Source organism: Mustela erminea, chromosome 3 (genome assembly GCF_009829155.1).
Source record: "Mustela erminea isolate mMusErm1 chromosome 3, mMusErm1.Pri, whole genome shotgun sequence".
NCBI lineage: Eukaryota > Metazoa > Chordata > Mammalia > Carnivora > Mustelidae > Mustela > Mustela erminea.
This window is the reverse complement of record NC_045616.1, coordinates 41,350,033-41,377,147: the sequence shown is the minus strand read 5'-3', so window position 1 is coordinate 41,377,147 and position 27,115 is coordinate 41,350,033. Positions and strand designations below refer to the sequence as shown.

The window sequence follows — 27,115 nt, the reverse complement described above, 5'->3', positions numbered from 1 at the left end:
CAGGCAGCAACCTCTTCAACTTCAGCCGCAGCAACATCTTCCTAGGAACATCCCCAAAGGCAAGGGAAGCAAGGGCAAGAATGAACTATTGGGATTTTATCAAGATCCAAAGCTTTTGCACTGCAAAGGAAACAGTTAACAAAACCAAAAGACAGCTGACAGAATGGGAGAAGATATTTGCAAATGACATATCAGATAAAGGACTAGTGTCAAAAATCTATAAAGAACTTAGCAAACTCAACACCCAAAGAACAAATAATCCAATGAAGAAATGGGCAGAAGACATGAACAGACATTTCTGCAAAGAAGACATCCAGATGGCCAACAGACACATGAAAAAGTGCTCCATGTCACTCGGCATCAGGGAAATACAAATCAAAACCACAATGAAATATTACCTCACACCAGTCAGAATGGCTAAAATTAACAAGTCAGGAAATGACAGATGCAGGCGAGGATGCGGAGAAAGGGAAACCCTCCTACACAGTTGGTAGGAATGCAAGCTGGTGCAACCACTCTGGAAAACAGCCTGGAGGTTCCTCAAAATGTTGAAAATCGAACTACCCTATGACCCAGCTATTGCACTACTGGGTATTTACCCTAAAGATATAAACGTAGTGATCCGATGAGGCACGTGCACCCGAATGTTTATAGCAGCAATGTCCACAATAGCCAAACTATGGAAAGAACCTAGATGTACATCAACAGATGAATGGATAAAGAGGAGATGGTATATATACACAATGGAATACTATGCAGCCATCAAAAGAAATGAAATCTTGCCATTTGCGACAATGTGGTTGGAACTAGAGGGTATCATGCTTAACGAAATAAATCAAGCGGAGAAAGACAACTATCATATGATCTCCCTGATATGAGGAAGTGGTAATGCAACATGGGGGGGGTTAAGCGGGTAGGAGAAGAATAAATGAAACAAGATGGGATTGGGAGGGAGACAAACCATAAGTGACTCTTAATCTCACAAAACAGGGTTGCTGGGGGAAAGGGGGTTGAGAGAAGGGGGGTGGGGTTATGGACATTGGGGAGAGTATGGGCTATGGTGAGTGCTGTAAAGTTAGTAAACCTGGCGATTCACAGACCTGTACCCCTGGGGATAAAAATATATTATATGTTTATAAAAAATAAAAAAATTAATTAAAAAAAAAGAAAAGTTTTTGTTGCAATGCATATTCTGGGCCATAGATCTGATTTAAAAACCAGCTGCCTAAATTCTCAGTAAATTTATGCCTGTATTAATAATTTCATGAAATTTTAAGGTATATAGTCAGTGAAACTGCATAAGAGGGACTGGGAAGAAGGTTCTCAGGCAGAGTTGACAAAAGTGACAAACTGGCAGCCACTAGTTCAAAACAAAGTCACAGGCTGGGGCATCTGGGTGGCTTAGTCAAATAGTGTCCAACTCTTGGATTTGGCTCAGGTCCTGATCTTATGGCTTGTGAGACTGAACCCTGTGTTGGGCTCCCCACTCAGCGGAAGTCTGCTTGGACATTCTCTCCCTCTGATCCTTCCCCTGCCTTTTCTCTCTCTCTCTGTCTCTAAGTACATAAATAAATCTTAAGGGAAAAAAAAGGTCACTGGCAATTTCCCTTGGATATCAAAGCAACTTAAAAAGCATTCATTTAAAAGTTTTGAATAAAAATCTAGATGTCTTGTTTGTAGTAAAGAATATCTGGACACTTGGGTATGTTTTCTCATGGTTGACTATAGGTAATCTTTGCCCCCTTTAGTATGGGATTTATTCTCCTGTCACCCATTTCCTCCTCTTTCTAATGCAAAACCTGATTCAGGTCATTCAGGTCACCTGCCTCTCTCTGTGGGTGTTTAAGGATAATGACTGTGTTCTTGTTACTGCATTAGGTGCAACTCCGCTGTCAGCTCTACCCGCTGAGTCTTGGCCCAACACATGTGGCATTCTCATTATAAACTCACTTTCTCTTCCTTCCCTCATAAACTGTTGTCTCAGTCTATAAATGATAGTCTCACCAAAACCCACATGCTACTTCAGATGATAAAGTACACACCAGTAACAGTCATAATACTTTTTAACATATTACAATTGAACTACTTGCTCCTCTTCTCTCATTGTTCATACCATTGACAACTTCCATTGAAGAGGAGCTAACAGAATATAGAGTATTCTCCTAATAGTTTATTTGCATTTATTTTGCTTTAGTTCGTAGAAATTCTATGTCTTCATTAGTAAGAAATCTCAACAGGAAGATGTGGTTTCACTGACGCAGATATTTAAAGGCGTAAGTGGAAAGTTGGCATCTAGCTGAATAGACTGGCTCCAACATTAAGCATATCTTACTGCCCAGTATGACATGTCTGTACTAGAAGAAAAACCATTGTGCTAATTGACCTCATAAGGGAAAATCAATTCCTTGTTACTCCCCATCATATCCTTGGGCCCATGATCTTCACGTTGGCAGAATAACAAATAACTTCACATGCATTGCCACATACCACACACAGAACAGCACTTTCGTTCCTTATTACCTCAAATGGACACAAAGTCCATTCTGCATTGTGGATCTTGAAAGCCATCTTTCTGAGGAACAAAAAAGAAAAAACCAATACTTCAAGGAAAAATGGGGAGGCTGTGAGCTTAATCCACAGATTCTAGACATTCAGCGTTAGAACTTGATGGCCTTATTTTCTTACATCCTCTCACAGTTACTGTAACTCATTTTTCCCAAGTTATGTTGAGAGACTCCATATAGGTATATGTATGTGAGTATGGCTGACTCTCAGTAAATATTTTTAAGGAGGTGACTATTTATCTATTGATCTATGAATTGATTGATATATACATACCAGTTTGCTGTATCTTTGGGGGAAAATGCATAGCTGGCCTTCAACAAAGAAGTATATGAGCAATCATATATATGTGTGTGTATATATGTGTACATATATATATACACACATATATATGTGTGTATATATACACACACATATACATACATGTGTGTATATATATGTACTTTATATACATATAAAATATTTTTTTTTCCCAGAGTAATAGCATTATGCAAAGAGGGCATCTGGTTCTAGAATCAGAAGAGCTTGTCTCACTGTTTACTTGCCGTAGATCTTGGGTTGTTATAATTTTGAGGACAAGTTAATGGCATTTTACAGAGCTATAATACTCAAATAAGGATATACAAATAAATGTTTGCATAAATTTCTAAATAATAATAGATGAGAGTAGTTAGTATTTAGCTAATATTTTACTATATGAGTCCCTCAATTTTTTTTTTTTTTTTATAATACTTGGTCCCTATACTTACCCAAGATTTCTGCTGTGCTCAAACTGAATCATACTGGTTCTCTATGGAGTACTTTACATTGTTCTATCTACCATGGAAGAAATTCATAGGTCAGCTTTTATTGTGCTACGTAAACCCCCAGCCTGTAAAGTAAATGAGTTGGTGCTAGGAAAATGCTGGCGTCCTGTCTTATCCTAAGTGAGATAAAATAATGAAAATAAGAATAAGAACAAGAATAAATAAGAATAAAAAATAATTATGAGGTCAGAGTGCCTGCCCTCTGCCAGCAACTGTATAAATGTATGATCTGTAATTCTTAAAAACACTGTCAAGTAGGATTTATATCTTTGGCCAGAGACAAATGAAAGAGCACAAGGTCAAATTTTTCACTCTCCAATGCTTGTCTAAGGACTTTGTGCTGTACAACTATCTTTCTACTTTTGGAGACACAATCACTTAACTGAAGAGAGAATACTGAAGAGGATATCAAAATCAAGTGGGAGTTAGCAGAAGGCATTTAAGAATGTTTTCATACACCTCACCAAGTGATCATCTGCTTGGACAACACCAAGGGTTGGGATAACACACTTTTTACCAGTAAGTAAACCACGAAAGTGTTTGAAGTGACTGAATAATTCTAGAAAGAAACACTCCACCATTTTTATAGTAGAATGATTTACACTAGCTTTTTCAGGTGCATTAATAAAGGTTTACTTCTTACTTTTGTCAAGTCTAAAGCAATTCAGATGCCCTTCTTTTTCTTGTAGCTTGTATAATGTTAGCAGGGAGAGCGAGAAATGGAAGACGCATGCCAGTTTTTCATTGACACAAGTCACTTCCCCTCATAGTCTGTTGGCCAGCTCCAGTTAAACGAACCAACCTGATTGTCAGAGAGAGTAGGACATTTTGATCTGCATGTGGATATTTTTATGTCTTACATACTTTACCACACTTTGGTTTCTGTTTAGGTTTTTATTTCATGAGGAAATGTCTTTATACCAAATTATGTAAATAGCTGAACTATTTATTATTTTAAAGCTGAAAGGTATTCATTGTCACTACAGATGCTAAAGTTTGTATATTCTCCTTATGTGTGGGAAAACTTTGACCTCAGATCTTATTCACAGGCTTTATTTTTTTCCTGAGTTATCAAACCATCTGCAGTACAATGCAGATCAATATGATGTACTGAGGAAGCAACATAATATGATGTTTCCTGGGATTCAGAATGATAATGGCATTATCTCCTTATTGTCCATACAACTGCATTATAGAAAGTGTTCAGTTCTTCCACATCGTTTCTAGTAAGATACTTTTGTTTTGGAATGTGAAACCTGAATGACCCAAACTTTTATTGATTAAAATTTTCTTATCAGGATTGAATTCAGACTAAAACAAATAAATTCAACTATATTACATATATATGATATAACCTGGCCTGAGAAAGGAGAGAAAAGGTATTTGATCTAAATAGTTTTGGACAAGAGTTTTGCTTGGATACTTTAAGGAAAATGACTAAAAGAACTGTACATTATGCTGGACTCTAGTTGGTAAATGTGTTTCCTATAAGATGTAGGCTAAAATTTGGAAACCAATGTGTGTGTATACTAGGGTAGAACAAATAAGGAAAATGTAGATAATGGGAGCCAGGTTTCTTACTGTCAGAGAAAGAAGCTAGAAAGAGAAAGGGAGAGAGAGAGGGAGAAAGAACAGGAGTGAGCCTAGAATAAACCTTGTGGGGCTAGATGAGAGAGTTATCAGTGTGAGCTCTGGAGGTTTTTTTGTTTGTTTCTGTTTTTTAAATTTTTAAAAAGATGTTATTTATTTATTTGAGAGAGGGAGAGAGAGAGAGAAGGAATAGGGGTAGAGGCCAAGGGAGAGAGAGAAGAGAAATGCCCCACTAAGCAGGGAGCCCAGCATGTGGCTTGAATCCCGGAACCCCAGGATCATGACCTGAGCTGAGGGCAGATGCTTAACTGACTGAGCCACCCAAGCACCCCATGAGTTTTGTTTTTATAAATATATAATATCCATATAGGTAGAGCAGAAATAAAATAGATGTGTGTATATATATACAGATTAGTATAGCCCACCCCGTGTTGGAATTGGGCCAGAGAACCCAAAAAGGGCCCATTTTAATGACCTCTGAAAAGATCTTCAAATCAGGTCACATTGTAAAGAACTGAGGGTTAGGACTTTTTCATAGGAATTTGGTGGGGACAGAGTTCAACTCATGACACCTATTCATGTACACTACACCTTAAAGGTTTTCCCTTATTTTCAGTGCATGCATGCGCACGCGCACGCGCGCGCGTGTGTGTGTGTGTGTGTGTGTGTGTTATTTAGGCTATTCCAGGAGAGCATAAGTGAACACAGAGTCAAGCTGGGACAGAGAAGGTATGGTTCTCACATAGTCTCCTTCTTAGCAGCTTGAGAAGTTAGTTTAAAAAAAAAATCTCTGAAAACTTACAAAATGCATTAAACTGGAAGGCAACAGAAGTCTTCCTATGGAAGCATAATTCTGTTTGATTAGATCTTACCAGAGACAAACTTAGCAACAAAAATATACCACTTTCCATTCTGGCAGTGACTCAGCATATCATTTATAATAAAGGCAAATTAGCTACTAATTCCATATATTATACATGGTCATACACATCCAAAGGCAAAGTTTGTCTTCCTGTTTCCTTATAATAAAAATTCATTTCCATCTGCGCTCCAGCAAGGCAGAATTTCCACTTTTTTTTAATGCTAAGTTTTGACAACACTTATACTAGGGATCAATGGATAATATAACACAGTGCCATATGATCGTCATATATCTCACAGATAGAAATATCAATTCCAGTGCAATGGGAAGGAAGACCATTTGAAACCATGCCGAAAAAGAAATACACATATGCCAAAACATATTGGATACTACTGTATTTAAAATATTCTGCACATCTGTTATTAATCTTCCTCTGCTATGCAAAAAATAATTATATTAGCTACTGAAAAATCAGGAAAAAATAGAAGTCAGAATCCTGAGGGATGTTGTAATATTCCACAAATATTCAGGCCAGCTGGGCCAGTTTCTCAGGCTTTGAGAAAGGCAAAACTTTATAATGCCTACAGTGGGTTTGATGCTGTTTGCCTGAGAAGAGACCTATTAGTAAGGGGAGTTAAATAAAAGTGCAAACAACAGAGGATATAATCCATTTATAATCCCAAGGCCAGGGCTTCTGTATGCTAATATTTCCAAGGAACTTGGCAAAGAATCAACAAACTCATAGCTCCCTGCTCCCATAGCATCTGAGCTATTATAGAGGACAGATCTCAGGATCATGGAAATGTCCTTAATGTAGTTCCTAAGAGAGAGAAATGTTTCGTGTTAAGAAAAATAAGCTATATTTTGGTGGGAAATAAAACCCCAATAAGAAATCCTAATTTCGGATTTTTTTTTCCAACTTTGGAGTGCTAGTATGCCGATAGAAATAACTGATGATAAAGCATTGTACGTTGTATGTTGCTTTACTTGATAGACTAACTCCCAGAATTCCAAGTCAGATTTTTATGTTTTTCAAGACACTTAGAATATTAACGATAGTATCTTTAAACCCTAAAATCACTTAAGTGTGTAACCTGATCCTTTGTGCACACAGAATGACATGCTGAATGTGTTTTGCAGTATGCAGTTTTGCAGGTGCAAGTTCATTGGGAATTTCTGCTAGCAGAACAAAAATCACAAAATCATGGTTCTACAAATATCCTCAAATTTAAAATTGCTCAATTTAGACTTTTCTCTTTTTCTTTAAAGCAGCTTGTTGCTTCTGGGAAGATTATACACCTCATGGATGCCATTTGTATAGAAGCTTCATGATCATATCTGTCTTCCTTCCTTTTTCCCTTGACCATGTTCAATCAGGCTCTTCTGAGCTCTTTTGCAAGATTTTTGTATTTTTGGATTTCTCTGTTCACCTCTGTATTGATCAGTTTTAGCAAAAATCCTGCCAAATCAGTGTAATCGGTATCATCCGCCCAGGAAAGCTGACATTCTTGGCGTCTAATCCGATTCCTCATTCTCCACCATCCCTCAGGGGCTGTCCAATCACCATGACCTGCCTTAGATAGAATCCTGTCGGGTCTGTTTAGCTGGAATCCCTCCCTTATCCTTGACGTTTGCTCTTAATTAATTTTCTATGCAACTGTACACCCCACCCCCAGTCCTTTGCTATAAATTCCCACTTTGCCTTGTTGTGTTCAGTAGTGAGCCCCAGCTCTCTCCACCATTGCAAAGCCACATTACATCGGTCCTCACACCTACTCCGAGAGTTACCCTGAATAAAGTCTACCATATCATCTTGAACAAGTTTCAGTAATAATTTTTTCTTTATGACTTCCTCCTTGCCTTCCTTACTTCCTTTTATCTAGCCTTCTTTCAATCTTTACTTCCTTCTGATCTTGTTCTTTTTTTCTTCCTTCTTTCCTTTTTTTGTAATAATAAAAAATGTTTATTAAAGGTTGATTTTCAACAGGCACTATATGTTGCTATGTGAGACATGTTTGCTTTGGGAATGGAACGTTTCTAAATTACTGTAATAGATAGAGCAGATCACAGAACGACCATGGAGAAAGAACTCACAAGAGGGAGATGGACTGTACTCATGTTATAGGGCCAGAATTTGATTAACATTATCTAAAATATATTAATTCAGAGAAAGGACTATGTGTAAATTCATGAATTGATCCCCAGGTTATTCATTCAGTATGACAATACATGTAACATTCATGGTTTATTTGTGTACAATTTAGTCTAATTTAAAGGTTTAATGCTTCTCTAGAAAATTAAAATAAATAACATTCATCAAAACTTAAAAATGAGGGCACCTGGGTGGCTCAGTGGGTTAAACCTCTGCCTTTGGCTCAGATCATGACTTTAGGGTCCTGGGATCGAGCCCCACGTCGGGCTCTCTGCTCATCGGGGAGCCTTCTTTCCCCTTCTCTGCCTGCCTCTCTGCCTACTTGTGATCTCTCTCTGTCAAATAAATAAATAAAATTAAAAAAAAAAACTTAAAAAAAATTTAAAAATTTAAGATTTAAAAATAAAAAAAACTTAAAAATGCTCTCCTATGACGTTATAATAACTTAGAAGTTATAATAACTTCCTTCCTAAAAAAGGAAGAGATGTTCGGGAGTCATGTATTTAGTCATAACTTCAATAGTCAAACAGGAAAGCAATTATTTTATGCATTCATAAAGCAATTACTGTTTGATGTGTAAGATATAAGGCAGAATGTGGTGTAAATATGAAACCATGTGATTACTCAGAGGCAATACATCACATTGTTATAGGTGGGGATAATAAAACAAAAAGAGTGAAGGTCATTTCCAGCATAAGACAGTATATGATGTTTATTAAATAGTAATAGGAGCAATTCAAAAAGTAAGGAGGTCTTTATGGGTCAAGCTGTCAGGGAAACAGAAATAAGGATCAAGTTAGAATTTTAAGAATTGCTAAGATTTTGTTCATAATCTAAGTTAAAACATATCTTAGGCAAATGAAAAATATTCTTTTTTTAGGAATATTCTTTCATCTTGCTGTAGACTATAAAATACCAGGTTACCTGACCCCTCCATCACCACCATCATACATTAACATGTGCTTGACTATATATGTGAAATAACAATATATCTATTAGTCTCTGCCCCCACTCCTTCCTGACCCAGAGCTCCACAAACCCTTGTAAATTCCTGAGTGATAAGACCACTGGGTGCATCTTCTGTTCTAATGAGGTGACTAGATGGGCTTGTTACACAAAGTAGGGATATCTTCCCCTGTTATTCAGTTCTCCCCACCAAAGCCATACAAATGAAAACAAAGATATTTTGCCTTCATTTGTCCATCATCTCTATCATCTTATGTCAATAAATTACTTTCTCAAAGCAATCTAGAGTATTTAGGTTTTGTCACACTTTTCTGTGAGAAATGTATACTTTTTTCATACAGGGTTTATCATTATACTTTAAATTGGTTCAAGGTGGGCTACACGATAAGAAAATGAACCTTAATAGTATGAAATGTATGCCGAATTACTTTTTACAATATGTATATATATTTTTATTTCATTAATTTGAGAAGAACCCTCCACTTGTGATGCTTTTATTTCTTTAAATATCCTTTTATTCTAAGCAGCACTGTTAAGATACTCTTTTTTTAAAAAATGATGACTTTAAGAACAGAATATGTCACTAGACAAAAAATGTACATTCATATGGCAGACCAGTATTTTTTTTTAAAATATGGACTATATATTTATATTTTCCTGTCACCAACAAAAATCTATATTGGACAATTACCAAGTACTTAATAAATACTTGATGAGCCCAACTAAATATCCCTTAAATAAGACTCATCAAATAAAGTTTTAAAAGCTGCTTTTTTCCAGTGACTGCTATTTATCTGTTGAATAATAAAGTAAGACCATTTCACAAAATATATTAAGTGATGAATAGTGGGGGTTGCAATTAAAGTTCATTATCTGCTAGATGGCACCGTCATATTTCTTTGGCTCCATGTTTTGATTTCTTTCAGTTCTGCAACCAGAGATCTAAGCTTTCATCTTCAATCTCTCAATCAGTCCCATTTATCTCCCCACATTTCACCTTGAAGCCAGATTTAATAACTAAGCTTTAAAACCTGAAAGCTGGGGCAAGGCCTTATCTTTAGCAACATGAATAATGTCACAATTCTCAAAAAAGAAAATGCCCTCAACTTCTAGAGCAAGATTAAATTATATACTTACTCTAGGTTCTGGGCAGAGAAAAAGTCAATGGGCTATTCCAAATCATCTTTATTAGCCATACTATAAAGATGTCATCCAGGACCATGTATTATTGATGCCTTTATTGTTTTCATACTGTGATCAATAACAGTAGTATAAAATTTCCCGCCAGTTACTTGGTCATCTTGTAGTCCTATGGGGTAACATAGAAAACTCAAGAAGATTTGCAGTTGAAACATTATTTACAGGAATGCATCCTTTAGATGCTGAGCTAATACAGTACTCTTCTTGATTTACTAATGAGATAGAGTCAGTGAAAGAGTAATAGCAAATATGCACTCAGAGTATATTTCCATAGCTTTTCTTTTCCCTTGGCTCATCATTTTATTACTGAATTGGATGGCAAAAATTAAATAGCCTTTGAGCCTGCATCAGCATTTCTATAGCTACTCAAAATATATGTTGTCCTGCTATTATTTTATTTTAGATCATAACCTTTTTTAGTTTCCAAAATAAATTTGATATTATCTCAGTGCTGATCATTCAAAGCAGGTGAGTCTTCCCAGAAGAAGAGAGTGCCCTAGAAACATAAGGGGCAAATTACAGAGCACAAAGATAAGCAAGAGTTTCCCAGGCTTGTCATGATTTAATACTTCCAAAAGTACCACATGTGCCTTCCTTAATACCCATCACCTGGTGACCCCCTTCCTCTCCTTCCCCCACTTCCTCCCTTCTGTAACTCTCAGTTTATTTCCCAGAGTCCAGAGTCTTTCATGGTTTGTCTCCTCCTCTGATTTCTTCCCATTCAGCTTTCCCTCCCTTCCCCTCTGGTCCTCCACACTATTCCTTATGTTCCACATATGAGTGAAACCATATGATAATTGTCTTTCTCTGCATGACTAATTTCACTTAGAATAATCGTCTCCAGCTCCATTCACATCAATGCAAATGGTGGGTGTTTATACTTTCTTATGGCTGAGTAATATTCCATTGTATATATGGACCATATCATCTTTATCCATTCATCTGCTGAAGGGCATTTTGACTCCTTCCACAGTTTGGCTATTGTGGGCATTGCTGTTGTGAACACTGGGGTGCAGATACCCCTTCTTTTCACTATATCTTATATTGTAGGTAAATATCTAGTAGTGCAGTTGCTGGGTCATAAAGTAGCTATATTTTTAACGTTTGAGGAATCTCCATACTGTTTTCCAGAGTGGCTGTACCAGCTTGCATTCCCACCAACAGTGTAAGAAGTTTCCCCTTTCTCCACATCCTTATCAACACTTGTATTTTTCTTTCTTTTATTTTTTTTAATTTTTATTTATTTATTTGACAGAGAGAGATCACAAGTAGGCAGAGAGGCGGGCAGAGAGAGAGAGAGGAGGAAGCAGGCTCCCTGCTGAGCAGAGAGCCCGATGCGGGACTCGATCCCAGGACCCTGAGATCATGACCTGAGCCGAAGGCAGCGGCTTAACCCACTGAGCCACCCAGGCGCCCCTGTATTTTTCTTTCTAATGCATTATGGCTTCTCTTGTTTCTTGGTGAACTTAACAAAATTTTGCCACTACAACACTCCTTAGTTTATATATCTATATTATGAATATATATAAATATACCTTAGTTCCAGACATGCTTAAAGTCCAACTGGCTATTACCTGTTTTTAAATGTTACAATTTAAATGCTCTCTATTGTGAATATATCTGCCTTTTCAAAATCATCAGGTTTGGGATGCCTGGGTGACTCAGCCAGTTAAGCATCTTTGTTCGGTTCAGGTCATAATCTTGGGGTCCTGGGATGGAGCCCTGCATTGAACTCCCCTTCAGGGGAGAGTCTGCTTGTCCCTCTCCCTCTGCTCCTCCCCCTGGTCCTGCTCTTTCTCTCTCTGTCTCAAATAAATAAATAAAATATTTAAAAAAATTATTATGTTTAACTTAATCTGAAAGTAATTTATTTAGCATGTTTGCTTTTATGATATTCAGGAATTTGGTATTTTGATTTATGTGACTTTTGAATAGTAAAACAATTGTAAAGAAAATGAGATAAATATTAGAATTGTTTCTAGTCTGATGGACAATGTCCTTGAAAAATGTGTATATTTAGTATACCTACATTTATTTGTGTATTCATTTTTATTTTTGCATATATCTTGTGTATTTTGAGTTTATATACTCAGAAACATATAAAAATAGAGTGTATAAAATGCATGATATTGGTCATATAAATGAATTTCTAACTATGAACAACTGGCTTTAAAAAAAAAAGGTGAAGGTATATGGAATTTATTTTGGTGAGAATATAAGATCGATTACTCTTTCCAGAAACAGTATTTAAAATACCCTTTGGTATTTTGGTATTTTGGTTACCCTTTAGTTTATTTGTTATATTGACTACTATGTAACTCAAATGGGTACAATTCTATACAGTTGATCGAAGATACCATCATTCCCCCAAAACTAGCACAATTCATATAATTTTAAAATAGCATGTAATAAATCCTTTGGAGTCTCAAGGAAAATGTCTGAACAAATAGAGAATATCAATAAAGAGAAAGCAAACCAAACAAAATTTCTGGGCCTTTAAATGTTGATTAACTGAAATGAAATAGTCATTACTAGAGGATTTCAGGATCCACTTTGAGCAGACAGAAGAATCAGTGACGTGATGATGCATTTTGCAATCATCTAGTCTCAGAAAGAGGAAGTAAAAATAAAAATAATGAACTAGGACTTGTGAGATACCATCCGTGGACCAACAGTAGCGTAATCAGAACCCCAGAAAGAGAGGAGAGAAAGAGTTCGGCAGAGAGAATACTTGAAGAAGAAGAAATGACTGAAAACATCCTATATTTGATCAAAGACATGTATCTGTTCTTTGAGGAGACGAAATGAAACTACAGAAGGAGGCACATTATAATCAAACTATTGATAGTCAAGGACAAAAGGGTCATCTTGGAAGCAATGTAAGAACCGTGACTCATCATGTACGGGGAATCCTTAATAAGATTAACAGCAGATTTCTCATCAGAAGCCATGGATGCTATAAGGGAGTGGGATGATATTTTTAAAGTGTTGAAGGAAAAGCAGGAAAGAAGAACCTGTCAAGAATTATTTGTGGCCGATTACCCTTCAAAGATGAAGAAGAGAATAAGCTATCCCCAGGTTAAAACAAAACAAATAAAAACAGCTAAAGGAATTCTTTGCAAGTAGATCTGCCCTACAAAAAATGCTAAAATGAGTTCTTCAGGCTGACATGAAAGGATGCTGGGCAGTAACTTGAAGCCATATGAAGAAACAAAGAACTTTGGTAAAGGTAACTGCATAATAAAGTCTGGTATTATTGTATTGGTTTGTAACTGTTCTTTTTATTTTCTACATCATTTAAAAGATAGATACATGAACTAATTGTTATAAATCTATGATAATGTGAAAGTAATGTATAGAGATGTAATTTGTGATAGCAACAGTGCAAGGAGGTATATCTAAAAGGACATGGATAAACATTAAGTACATATTTCTAAGTGAAGTAAGACAATCTGAAAAGGCTTCTGTATGGCTGCAACTTTGTAACCCCCCAGAAAAGGCAAAACTATTGAGAGACTAAAAGGATCCGTGGTTGCTAGGTGTTAGGGAGGAGAGAAGGATGAATAAGTAGAACACAGAACACTTTTATGTCTAGCACTATAATGTTGGATACATGTCATTATACATTTATCAAAACCCAGAGATTATACAATACCAAATGAGAACTCTAATGTAAAGTATGAATTTTGGGTGATGGTGATGTGCCAGTGTAGAGTGATAAATTGTTACAACAATACGGCTCCAGTGGAGATTTTGATCGTGGGAGAGCCTGTGTATATGTAGACAACAGGAATTAGGGGAAAACTCTACACCCTCTCCTCAATTTTGCTGTGAACTTAAACTTGAAACTAAGATCCAAATCCCATTTAAAAATATGCTACATAAAGCCAATACAATGTTTGAAAAAGACTAAAATTACAGAGATAGTTATTATATTTAGTGAGAGTTTTGTCCTTTTTTTTTTTTTTTTTTTTGGTAGCAAAAAGTGAGGGATTTCATGGAGGCCAAGGTGGAAGAGAAGAAACCAAGCAGAGCAAATAGAAATCTCTCATGGAAAGAGATGATGTCTTATACTCACCCCAGGGCAACAAAGCGGAAGGGTTATATAATGGAGCTTCCCTGGTTTCAACTCTGAAAACCGAATATAGATACCCTATGGTGAGAGAAATGAAACAATCTTGCTCACACTGCTGTGAGCCTTCTTTCTGTAAAACCAACATCAGGTTGTAATTAGAAGTATACTAGGTTGGATGACTTTGAAAATAGGGCCCTTCTTCCATGGCAAGACAAAAGGCACTGTTTCCACTGAGTCTATCTTAGGAATAGCCTATTCTCAATGAGCACCACAGTAACATGGGGCCTATCCTTGTATCCAAGAAATCAAATCATTTCTAAGCGGCTGCTAACAAGCCATTAAATTTTTTTTTTTTTTTTTTTGGTCTAGTATCATGTCAGAGTGGTGCGATTTGAAGGTATAACCTTTGGTGTTTACCCAGTGATTTCTTTTCTAGATACAATTGCTTCCTGGGTCATTAAAACAGTCATTTTAAGCAGTATGCTTAAAAAAATGTAAAATTACATAGGGAAAAAGCTGACAGTTATCTTTCCTTAGATTTACACAGCTGGTTCTTAGAGCAGCAGTGGACCTCTTGCATCAATTGGAAAGTTGATTTCAATCAACATTGATTGCCCAGTCTGGACCATTAAGTGCATAAGCTGTTTTCAGAAAAATGAAATATGATGGTTGTGGAAATCAGTGTAGGGAAGGAAGCTAAGGAACAACAGGAAGAAATCAAGGGTCCTGAAGTAAACAAACCCATTTACAACTGTTTGCTAATTAGCTTTTTTTTTTTTTCTTTTAAGTTCAGCAGTTTTGTTGATTGTTCTTTTCTTCTTTACAGAATCTGAATCTAGAGAATCTGAAATGCAATGCGTCCTAAGAACTATATAATAGTAAAGAAATTCATAGCATTCCTAACATTCCCCAAGTTAATGCAAGTTCTGCTTCCCCAGGGAAGTAAGAAGAGAGAGTACAGGGAACCCCAAGTGTCTCAAACCCACAGGAGGGGAAGGACACTTAGACGTTTGAGGGGGCTAATGAAATTTTGTTCACTTTAGTATAATGCTTTCATTTTTCTCATAATCTGGAATCTAAATATCCTTTTTAAAGCCAGTCGAGTGTCTTTCCTACTTACACACTTACTGTTTTCTTCAAACAGTGGGGGTACAACTGTTTAGAGACCCCTGAAACCCATCTCCCTTTTATTAACAACCAATAACAACAAAAGGAGAAATGGAAGGCATTAGGAGTCATAAACTCATTCTTGGATGAGTTTACAGTGAGGTTAACTGTACATATTGTGCTGGTGATCCTACATATTTTGCCCTATTCCCCCCAAAAGAGCTTAAAATAGCACCAGAAAAAGAGAGCAAAGTTCCATAAAGCTGGGAAAGACAGGGAGAAATATATTTACAGAGATAGTTCACATGGCAATCTTCATATTGCCAATGGAACAGAAAACATATCTACTATTTTACCATATATAAGCAGTAGAAGGCAATTCTTTTTCTTCTTTTTCTTCCAACAAAGAGCTTGAAAACTATTTAGTGGTTTCCAAGAAGTGATTTTTGGAACTTTTATTTCCATATTACAGGCTGTTATTTCCTTCTGGATATTTCCCTTAGTTCATTAGAAGAGACAGGGATTCTTTATTTCCATGCTAATATGCTGTTCTTAATATCCTGTTTATACTCCTCAGATCCATAAATGTCCTCAGCCTTTCATTTCTTATTTCAGTAATATGGAGCATATGTATTTAACTAAAGCCCTAACTTTAATCTTTATGCTGCACAATTATAACACAGTTTTGGTTTAATGAATTATAAAATCTTAAATAGCATAAGGTATAGGCAGGCATATTTTTGCAAAATGTATTTATGAATCTTCTCTGAACATTCAAAATATGGATTCAAAAATTGCGGTGGGATTGCAGCTCTACTGAAATGAACTCAGATATATACAGAAAAAGAAAATTTTCTTTTCTCAAGAGCTGAGCTGATCTCTTTTATAAGCATCACAGAGCTCTATTAGTAGAGAAATAGGTCTTTACCATTTTAAATAATCTTTTGATTGCAATATTCTTCTTTCATTATAAATGATTCTTTTGGGTAACTGGGTATGTAGTTAATCCTTCCGTGTTCATCACTTCCATTTCTCCAAAATGGCAGAGTGGTATACAAAGTGTATCATAGGACTAGTGACTGGTCCTGACTGTCACCTGGGAACTTAAGTAGAAGGGATGCCCATCAAGACATGTACACCTGGCCTTTCCACATTGCCATGGCTTCCTTAAAATTTAGTGGCTGGATACAAAGTATAAATATTCTAGGAGGAAAAGGGCAAAGTAAAAGTGGCTTTGCCTTTTTGCAACCAGCTTTGAAATTCATATATCATAATTTATATGATTATTAATATAAATGATATTGATTTATATATAATAATTTATATTGATTAATTAAGAATAAATCATGAAGGCCAGGCCATAGTTAAAAGAAGGGAAATTAGGATCTATCTTTTGATGGAGAGAAGTGCCAATGAGTTTGCTGTCATATTTTTAAATTATCATAATCTGCCAACCATTTCTATTCTTCCCACGTGTCAAATTTACTAACCCCTTTCCCAATACCCCAAGAAATTTTCATTTATTAAGGAATCACATTCAGCTTAAAGTTCAACATTTCATTATCTAAATTATGTCCAGATGTAGTCTTTTCAAGTACGGTTCCTTGAGTACAGCCGCTCCAGAACCATGCCCCTGTGTCTGAAGACCTGGGAACTGTAGAGAAAAATGACCAGTTCCACCACACCCTGCCAACCCCCCTCCTCCCCCAGCCCAAAAGATACAAGATGGTGAGACTGGACTAGCATAGCTATTACAGACCATCCCATTCAAAAAATGGAACACATATAAAGCAAATATAAAATCCAGCCAAGACCATGCTGCTGGCTCTTTGATTAGGGCTCAACACTATGGCCTAGGAATGATTTTGAATGGCTCTTGGATGCACCTTCAAGGTTGTTTATTCTACTGTCTGAATTCTCTTGTCTCTTGCATTATAAATGATTGGTATTTGCAGCTGAATGGCCTTCTCAGCGTCTGCCATGCCAATACTAGATCAAAGGTCAATACACTTCATTTTGTTTTGCCTCTGTCTTCGTTCAAGCTGGCAATGATGTGCCAATACGTTGTCTTAAAATTCTTGCAGGTTTTCTGTGAGTATTAATAGCATTTGTTCCACTAGACAAAAGCCACACTCACAAATCTCATCAAGATGTGTTCATCCCTATTGTTAAAAAGTAAACCAATGTGCACTAAAATGTTCAGAGTTTATTTGACCAGGTATGGATTTGAATTGGGCAGTGCCTGACAGAAAGTGTTTAGGAGTGCTCCACTGACAAGAGCTAAGGACCAGATTACTATAGAGAACATACAGAAGCAAAGCCAGCCAATTATTTGATTATTATAGTTTAAGCAGTCGCTTTATTTGAGAGAGTCTCCTTGGCCATGTTTGGTTGTTCTTAGTTTTCACTGTCTTGGATTTGAGTGTACTGACTCTGACTTCGGTTTGCTATGAAGACATTAGAGCCACCTGTCGAAGGGTCTCCATGTTTAATTACTTTAACACTACCTTTGGCTTCCTGTAAATTTTGAGGAGAGGTTCTATTCTGTAATGAAGAGCATCTATGTGGCATGATATTAAGATGTTAAGAGGGACTGTTCTCTGCTGGAAGTACCACAATAAGTATACCCATGATCTTAACAACGGCTTTTATACAGGAGTAGCTTCTGGAAACGGTATTTTCCTGATAACGCCCTGGATTTGATCTCAGCTCAAAAAACATTTTTATTTTTTCAGAATCATTTGCTTAATGTAGACTATGTGGATGACAAATGACTTTATTGTCAAACCAAACCCTGAAGTTCTATTGCCTTAATGCTAAAAAAATGTTTTCTTTATGCTGTTTTCTTTTATGTTTTAATATGAGCAACTAGAAGAAGCCAGATGGCAACTTTCACGCTTTGTCTGGAATATTCTTAATTAGATCATCAAGTTCTTTTTTTTTTTTTTAATTTTTCAAGTTAACAAAGGTGACGATATCATTAAACTTTCCACCTCCTGATAACATTTTTCTCACGTTCCTTTCATATCCCACCAGCATTCTTTTGAAGTGCCACCAAGCTTCTGCTCACAGTCTCTGTTGACTCTTAGTGTCCTTCTAACTTCTCCCACCACCTGGGCCTAAGCCACTCTCTCCCATTCTAAGTGTTTTACTATCGTAGCACTGCTCCTGGTACCTAAGTTCATTCCAGGCATGTATTGCTGTGAAACACACTAGTGCAATATTTAATGTTTGGAGGAATGTTTTATTTTTCAATCACAGATCTTTAGTTTGAGCAGGGCTTTCGGGATACAGCTTATTTTCGCTTCACTCAGTGTTAGGTTGGAATTACTGAATGCTAGAAGCTAGATTCAGGAATGATCTGAAGGTTGATTTGTCACATATCTCCTGGTCTCAATGTTGGCTGGAAATTGTTAACTAAATTTGTACTGCTGGGTAATATGACACGTGGCCTCCCAGTGAGGCTTGGCCACTCACAACATAATGTTGGTTTGACAAAATGAATGTCCTGAAAGAAGGAATCAGGCCTTTCCTAACCTAGCATCAAAAAATCAGGCAGTTTCTCTTCTGTTAATTCTGGTTATTAGCAGAGGTTCACGTAAGCTGGCCTATATTTAAATGGAAGAAAAAGAAATTCCATTATTTCATTGCATTATTTGCAGGCGTATTTTAAAACCAGACTTATTCGTGACTATAATATAATTCTCTCTTTTATACTTCCAATGCTAGTCCTTGCTGTACTAAGTAGCGTATAACATTTAGAAAATGCTTCTTCCCATTAAATCTTACTTTTGAGATGCTTCAAATATCTCTTTTTACGTAATTAAATTTCAAATTTGACCCATTCTCTCTTTTTATATTGCTTTCATAACAATGAAAATAACTGCAGCACATGTCCTCAAGAAGATAAGCAGAGGATGTTCAGAGTGATGATCATGTAAGAGCAATGAAAAGTATAAATATACATTAATATATTTCATTGTATTGTTCCTGTTACAATTCAAGCATCACTCTCAAAAAATGCAACCGAGAGAGAAAAACCAGAGAGAGATAAATGAATGTCAGGATCTGCGTAGGGATGTTTTCCCGAAATCTGTGCTTTCCACCTAGGTGAAGAGTTGGAATACTAGTGTAAATCCCAGAAACTGATTTCAAGAACCGCTTTTAAGATACTGTAAAAATGACAGTGTGAAAGAGGTAAAGGGATAGATATGTAGATTTCTGAAACCCAAGAGAAAGTTCAAAAATAGCCCAATGCACATAGTAAAGGTGTCAATGCAATTTTATGGGGGATGGAAAGTTTTTTTCAACAAATGTTGCTGGAACAACTGGATAGTCCATATTGTAAAAATGGACTTGGATCTCCTTTTTCAAGTCACACACACACACACACACACATACACATAAACACACAATGATGGCAGGTAAAATACAGGTCTAAACATGAAAGCTGAAATCATAAAGCCTTTTAAAAATATGTGACTGTATTTGTGAACTTGTGTTCAGAATTTCTTAACTAAGACAGCAAAAGTATTAACCATAAAGAAAAACAATTAGATTTTATTAACATTAAAAGCAACTGGGTATTCATGATGACTATAACTAACAATAGAGTTTTGTATATTTGAAAGCTGTTAAGCATATAGATCTTAAAAGTCACCACAGCGGTGGGGAAATTGTAACTTCATGATGTGATGGAGGTTAACTAAATTTATGGCAGTAATTATTTCACAACATATATCAATTTTTTGTGCCCCTTAAACATATACAATGTTATATGTCAGTTATATCAATAAAACTGGAAAAAAACTGAAAAAAATAATTTTAAAAATTAAAACTGGTTATTAAAGGACTGCATTAATCAGGTGCAAACTTAGACCATATTTATAATCCACATATGTAACAATGAACTTGTATTCAGAATGTGTGTTGTTGATCACAGTTCAGGCTTCTTACCCCAGCACTGGTTCCTGTGGATTTCTGCTCCTGATTCTCTGTTCTGGGAATTGATAATTCTAAGTATCCTCCAATCTTTCTCCAATTTTGAGGGCAGTGGTTTTGCCTGCAACCTCACTTCTCTGATGGATCTAAGAAGAATTGTTGATGTTCTAGTTTCTTCAGTTTTTTATTTTGTAAGATGGAATGACAACTTCTATGCCCTTTGCATGCCAAAAGCTCTTATTTATTAGATAAAATTTTTACTGCTGCTTCTAAAAACAAAACCCAAACCAAAACAAAACAGAAGCGTCTTGTCCTTTCTGCTCTCCCTGCACAGTGAACAATTATTATTTTGTTTTCCAATGACTAAGATTTTTGTTTTAATTTGCAAACATTAGTTTATTTCTCTTGACTAAAACCATTAAGTTATTTAATGTCATCAATAACCCAAGTGTATGTTTGTAACAATTAAAAAAATAGAGAAATATACATTACCACAAAATAATTAATTCTGTGATGTAAAGTATCAAAGTTTAACGTCAATAAAATTATTGGTAGTAATCTCGGTTTATATCCTGGCAATTGATAATAGTGGTCATAAAATCATGCAACTCTTTTAAAGACCCATCACTATTTTCCATCAAATAATCTTTTTGGACAATTCTCAACAGTCTACGGATTATTCAGTTTGGCTTCTCTATGTCATTCCAGTCCTCCGCATTCCCCACTTGGCCAGTGTACCCTTGTTCCTCGGTAAAAGCTGGATTTTTTTTTTTTTTTCCATTCTTAGTATCCATCCTGACACATCTTTTCTCAGTTTATCCCCAGGAAAGACCCTGGCAAAATTCTACTACCCTCAAGTAAGATATAGCTTGCTCATCATTCAAAGCACACTTTTCCAATAAAATATCCTGGACCAATCAAAAGATACAGTTGCTTCTGTGTCAACATACCCTTACATTCTTAAATTTTTATACATGTAACGAGTCACTAAATATTAAAATAAGTCTCATTGTACAGTACTGTAGGTTTTGTATCATACTTTAAGATGCATTTTCTAATGTATTTCTCACAATAAGTCTATAGTTTCTTTTGGAATTTCTACTTCAATAGATAAGCCAAGCATCTGAAAGGTGAAATAACTTACTTGGATCACAGAACTCCTAAAATTTAGATATTTTATTTCAATATTGTAATGGTCTGACTTCTGCCAATCTTTACTTCTCTGTCAGTTAATGTTACATACATGAAGACTTACTTTCCATTCAGTCTGATAAATGGATGTTTCTATGGAACGTAAGAGCAAATCCATGAAAGACTTGGGCATTTTCAATATTTTCTATCACCTGTGACTGGAGCTTATCCCATCATTGGCAAATATACAATTGAATAAATTAATTGTTCCATAAGTCTCCTGTTAAATCACTTCTTATCAACTTAATTCCTATATTTAGTTGATAGGAATGAGTTACTAATTTAGCAATGATTTCAGAGACAGAACTATAGGACATGTATGTTATGGTAGAAGGGAATAATGTTAGGTCAGGACCGGGGGCTAGTACTATCCATGGCACATCAAAATAAAATTTTGCAAAAGTCACACCTGGAGCACATAAAGTTCTGGTTAGGAGGAGAAAAATGACTGAAAAGCATGGGACACAATGTTGAGGATAATATATACTGATCTTAAAACTCTGCCTGGGATTGCCTAGGGTTGGTCAGTGCACATACACACACACACATACACACACACATATTTTAATTATATATTTATATTTTTGTATATAGTTAATATATGATTAATATATGTTTTATAAATATTTACATATCTTTCTATACTAGACATGTATTATATATTTTTATAAGCATTAAAAAGGCAGTATTTACTCTGTGGTAGAATTTTCGGCAAGCATTTTGAAATTGAATAAATGATGAAAAGTTGGAAATGGAAAAAACTCTAAAAGGTTTATTTATCCTTATTATTTTTCAGAAAGGGACATGACTGTGCCAAATACAACTAAATAATTTTTTCAAGGTCAGAAGCAGAATAAAAGCCAAGAATTATTTTACTGCCATTTGCAATTTATGCTAGCTGCGTTGAGCTCTCCACTTATGAATGCTTCACGCTTTCCATATTTCTCTGGTGTTGCACTTGTCTCAACTTCAAATGACTGGTCCTCATTGGTGTCTGTTTTTTCTTCACTATATAGCTGAAGTACACCTTCTAAAAGGCTTTCTGAGGCCTGTTCCCTCTGTCTGAATGTAAGTCCTTCTAACATCTATCTACCATCTACCTGTGTTTAGCTCACATTAGTATCTATAATCACCTTTTTGCTTTCCTGTCCTTCTGAGCTTAGGTCAATTCTATGAGAAATGGAGCTGCATTCTAGGCATTTTTGTATCCTTAGTGCCTTCTTCAGTGCTTAATGCATGGTGTGTGCTTAATAAATATTTGTTGAAGAAACTATAAATGAAGAGCTGCTAGAACTCTCATTTATATACTCTAATTTTTCTCCTATTTCTTTTACAATGATGAAGAAAATTCCCCTTATGTAAATTATGGAATTTAAAGTGGACTGTCTCATTTTCTCTTTACCTGTTGTATTTTAAATATCATAATAGATACCACTATTTCTCATATTGGGTTCAATAATCTTTCTCTTGACCATCTGTTATTGAATGTATTTTATGGCTACATTTCACTGTTTCTTCTTCAGTTATTGTAGTGCTTCCATTTTCATTCCAAGTAAGGTCTCCAAAAGGGGGCAGGTATATTTAGATGGACATATTATACTTTTCAATTGTCATACTCCATTCCTTTATTCCAATAGCCAAATAGCCTCCAACTCTGTATTTTGACAATTTCAGTTCTACAGAATATCCCTGGCTTCATCCATTATTTCTTTAGAAGCTTTTGTAAATTCAGAGCACATCAGGAGGATTAGACATTTTAGGTTATTTCAGCTATTTTCCATTGAACAAAAAGCATGTTCATCAAATTAAATGGACATTGTCAGAGGCATAATGGAGCAATAGGAGGCTATACAGGAAAAAAAATAAGTCTAACTAAAATCTCATAAGGGAGGAAATATTTTATAGAAGTTTTTCCTGCTCATTTACAAGTAAGAAAGAAGATGCAGATGTTTTATCCCAGTATGCAACAACTTTTTAATATCTCAACTACTTTATACAACTGATTTCATGAGGCTACTCTACATTTATTTTTGGTATTTGAATAATATTCAACAATATTTTTTATTGCTAGAATATACTATAAGCCTGATTGGATATTGAGAAGAACTTGTGGAATAGAAATAACATTTGCCCGTTCTTATTATAATGTATTCTATCTGATGAGATCATTGTCCATTTCAGATTAGATTTATGTTGTTTCATCTTTTCAGAGGCATGATTTCAGTTTCTATTCATCTCTCTTTCTATGCATTGTTTCTTAAGAAATTGTGTTCATAAGCATGTAGAATTACATACATTTATTAGATTTAGTGATATAAAATATATAGTATACATGAGTATCTTTCTTGTCTTTTGCATAGAAGATCTTCCCCTGGTATTAGATGATGTTATTAAGATCTCCCTTTATTCCTAGTTCAGAAGACCAAGTTGAAATAATTGAAGTAAAAATTGCTAAGCATTAATCAAAATTGAATGAATATATAAGAATTATAGTATCAGAATCACTAGGCGTGTGTCTTGAATCAGAATTTTAACAAATGCCACGGGGGAAATTTGTGTATAGAAATTTGAAGTTTTGAGGGCCACGAATGTAAAGGAACCAACGTGATGACAAGAAGAGGCCATGACACGAATGAGGGAAATTCTTGAAGTTAAAAGGAGAGTCAGTATAGATACATAATTAAATTAGGAAAGGAAAGTGGGAAGGGAACTTAGTATAAATACAAAATTATGATTTATTCAGGGACTTTTTAACATCTTCTGTAGTATAAGCCAACTTGGCATGACAAGTAGCTTTAGGTAGCAAATAGTCTTACTTGAACACGGCATATTTAAATAGTTTTCTTCACAGTACTATTGAGGACCTTGGCCAGAGGACAGAAGTAAGAAGAGATATATGAAGGAAATGTGAAAATGATAAAACTAAAAGGTAATCTGAGGTGTGTAACGGAGATATATCCAATAGCAATGGAGAGAAATCCGAGCATTACCTATTTCTATTTTTGTTTCTGTTATTTCTATTTCTATCTCTATTTCTGTCTGTCTTTGTCATCTATATCATCCGGAGGAAAGCAAACATCAAGGGAGTGAGAGAAGGTAGTTGAATGATTTAAATGCTCTTTATGTGGTTGATAACATATTATTTGATCAGTGGGGCCTTACAATTGGGAACAGTAACTAAGTTATGAAAAAATTGCTTTCAGTATCATGCCACTTAAAAAAAGAGTGTTTTTTTTTTTCCAAAAGAAATAAATTTTAAATAATAAAGTTAAAAAGTTTTTTTTTTTTTTTCACTGTATTAAACTCTAATGCAAAGCTTGTTTGGTTCAACCTATGTTTATTAGGTCTTTGTTCAATCTGAATTTTCTAACCAGCTGGGCAGTAGGGAAAGTAGGTAAAGGCGTTGAGATAATTCCCTACCAGCAAATGGCTGGACACAACTCTAGTCCATATAGGACATACATTACTCTAGTCTGTATAGGATATTGAACATTGCCTTCTTTTAACATCATCTTCAGGTATATTTTGTTCTTTCTTTTCCTTCTTTTTTTTTTTTTTGTTTAAAGATTTTATTTATTTATTTATTTGTGGTGTGTGTGTGAAAGAGAAGCAGGGGGAAGCTGCCGGCAGGGCAAGAGGGAGAAGCAGACTCCCTGCTAAGCAAGGAGCATGATGTGGGACTCATCCCAAAGCCTGGGGATCATGACCTGAGCCAAAGGCAGATGCTTAACCAACTGAACCACCGAGGCATCCCTCTTTTCCTTTATATTTTTAAGTGAGAATGCACTCCTACTACATTGTTCTACCTATGTTTGGTGTTGTGTTGGTATGGCAAGACTTGACTCTGCATGTTGGCAAAAAAAGAAAAAAAAACCCTTTTATAGAGCAGTAACTCTTCAGTTGTGGTCAATGATTAATCAAGGTTTAGGAGACTCAAAAAAAGTCAGATTTCACTACTGGATATAGCACTCTAAACCTTTTTTTTAGGTGTTAATGGGTTAATAGCATCATCTCTGTACAAGGAGGTGTTAATAAATTGATGAAAACTAAAATCATTTAATATGCTTAAAGATGAACATATTAGTATAAAAAGCACCTTGTACACATACGATGTAACATACTTCTTCCTTCTCAAACTTTTATTATAAATGTGCCTAAAGAAACAAAAAAACTGAGAAAGTGTTTAATTTTATTAATTGTGTGCTCCTATGTTTTCATGCATAACATTACCTATAATTTCTTTTCATCATCTGGGTATGCTCAAGGATGTGAGCAATAACACCAGGTAATAACTTTCATCAGAACTGCCTGAATTCATTAGAATTTAAACATCAAACATGCTGATTTATTTTAAGTTTGGAAAATTATTCAGAAATAAAATCCCATATCAAATTTCATTTATATTTAGGTTATCTTATTTAAAACTACAAAATATTGCATCTGACATTTCCTGTGTTGACAACTTTTTAAAAAATAATCATACCAGATAGCTGACAAATGTAATTTAAAGATTCAACATTATTCTGTATCTAGAATGAGAAAACATGCATAACAACTTCACTTTTAATCTTGGGGAAAAAGGGTAACTAGGTGGTTATGAATTAACATCTCCCATTAAATTAATGGCTTTACCTAATTCTTATGTCTGCTGAATGCAGCTCATTAAACTTTATGCTCTTTTATATTCATTACAGGAATTTTGTGTTATTTTTCCTTATGATCTGCTTATAAATCATCTGATAGGTGAGGAAGCTTAACCTACTTTCCCAAAGATAAAAATCGCTTCGGATCACTAGTCTAATATAATCCTGAAAATACTATCTGCTAGAGCTTAGAGGATTTGCAGGCAACGTAGGGCTACCATTATGAAACACTATAGACTGGGCAGCTTAAACTACAGAAATTTCTTTTTTTTTTTTTTTTTTTTTTTTTTTTTTTTTTTTAAAGATTTTATTTATTTATTTGACAGAGAGAAATCACAAGTAGATGGAGAGGCAGGCAGAGAGAGAGAGAGGGAAGCAGGCTCCCTGCTGAGCAGAGAGCCCGATGCGGGCCTCGATCCCAGGACCCTGAGATCATGACCTGAGCCGAAGGCAGCGGCTTAACCCACTGAGCCACCCAGGCGCCCCAAACTACAGAAATTTCTTTTCTCTCAGTTCTGAGGGTTGGGAGTCTGAGATCAGGGAATGATCATGGTTCCCATTCTGGTGAGAGCTCTCTTCCAGGCTTTCAGATAGCCACCTTTTTGCTGTGTGCTCACATGGCCTTTCCTTCATGTGTGTGTTTGGAGAGACAGACAGAGCAAGCTCTTTGAGGTCCTTCTTATAAAGATACAGATTGTATCAGATCAGAGCTCCATATGGAGCTCTATTCACCCAGGGTAAGGAGAGCTTACAGCTTCAATATATGAATTTTGGAGGGACACAATTCAGTCTATAATAAGTGGCCATCCTCATATGCCTCACAGAGTAACTGATACCACTAAGAAATCATCCTGGGTGACCCTCTCTGGTTGTTCAATAATCGGTGACCACATTCGACTAGTTCAACAAGTAGCTACTGTTCCAGGTCCTGCTTAGGGGCCAGGTTTAAAGTGATGAACCAAGAAGTAACTGTTGCTCTCTTGTATTAGGTATGATACATGCTTATAAAGGAAAAGTTCT

The 27,115-nt window shown here is 35.7% G+C and overlaps 1 long non-coding RNA gene across 1 annotated transcript in view; it reads left to right on the top strand.

Annotated features, from left to right (window-relative positions):
- The window catches only part of LOC116586087, a 281,544-nt gene that overhangs the window by 92,052 nt on the left and 162,377 nt on the right, over window positions 1-27,115 (top strand). The gene's annotated exons all lie outside the window — the stretch shown is intronic.